Consider the following 1,463-nt stretch of genomic DNA (forward strand, 5'->3'; position numbering starts at 1 on the left):
CTGCTTCCACAATTTCTAGGGTTGGGAATGGTGTAAGAGGCTAACACCCTTCTAGTAGGTTGACCATTATTGTTGGCAACCTCTTCATGTTGATGATGCATCTAATCCTTCATGACTTGATCTTGGTTTTCTTCCAATTCCTCTTCACCAATAACCCCTTTTTCTCTTGATTCTCCCCTTAACCTTAGAAAGGTTCTCTCGTGTTCAGAGTCAAAAGAAGTGGATCCTTGATGACTTGCATCATCTACCTCTTTCTCTTATCTAAAAGGACCATAGAATTGGTGAATTCTCATTCAATTGATGCAATTACTTGAACTAAATGATGAATTTTATGATACAGTGCTTTGAAATGAGTCTTGTTTGAATTTTAGGTGAAAATAGCAATAAAAGAGGAAGGGAGCAAGAAAAAGGAGTTGGGCGTGTGTACTGGGCGTGCCACTTAGTGCAAACGGCAATAATTTGACTGTGCTATCAATTCCAAGGAGCAAAGTGGAAGAGCCTCTATGGGCGTGGCACGCCAGAGTAGGGCGTGGCACGCCAGTTACATCTATTAGAAGAGAATCCATGAAGAGATCAATGGGCGTGGCACACCAACTATCTTGTCCAGAAAGGAGGCTTTGATGAATTACAATGGGCATGGCACGCCAAGGCCAGGCATGGCACGCCAGTTGTCTTATCCAGAGAAGACACTCTAAGTTTTACTATGGGTGTGGCACGCCACTACTGGACGTGGCACGCTAGGCATTCTATCCAGAGAGGGATCCTTGAAGACTTGTAAAGGGCGTGGCACGCCATCCTCATTCTCCACAATGGGCGTGGCACGCCAAGTCGAAGGCATGACATGCCAGTGCAACTGAGCAGAGGAGAATGGAGGAAGCACCATTATAGGTGTGCCACTTGAGTCCTGGGCGTGGCACGCCAAGCTTAAGTGCTCACACCAACTTCAATGGGCATGCCACTTGATACTAGACGCGTGGCAGGCCAAGCTTGTGAGTCCACAACATCATTATGGGCGTGCCACTTGGGTCTGAGCGTGGCACGCCAGTATAAGCCTCCAGAGAAGAAGAGACAAGGCTTCTTCGAAGGCGTGCCACTTGGAACTTTAGGCGTGGCACACCAAGGCAAAATATCAATAGACGTGCCACTTGATGTTTGTGGTGTGGCACGCCAACCTTGTTCGTATCATGAGCGTGTCACTTGACTCCTGGGCGTGGCACGCCAGCTTATTGGACCAGAGGGGAGTATTCATGCTTTACTAAGGGCGTGGCACGCCAGACCTAGGCGTGGCACACCAGTTCAACCTTCCAGAGAAGAGATTGAGGATCTTATTGAAGGCGTGACACACCAGACCTAGGCGTGGCACGCCAATACAAATAACCAGAGGACAAGGAGGAAGAGCATAACAAGGGCGTGACACGCCACTGCTGGGCGTGGCACGCCAGTTCAACTTTCCAGAAGAGAAG

This window comes from Arachis hypogaea, chromosome 11, assembly GCF_003086295.3.
Source record: "Arachis hypogaea cultivar Tifrunner chromosome 11, arahy.Tifrunner.gnm2.J5K5, whole genome shotgun sequence".
Taxonomy (NCBI): Eukaryota; Viridiplantae; Streptophyta; class Magnoliopsida; order Fabales; family Fabaceae; genus Arachis; species Arachis hypogaea.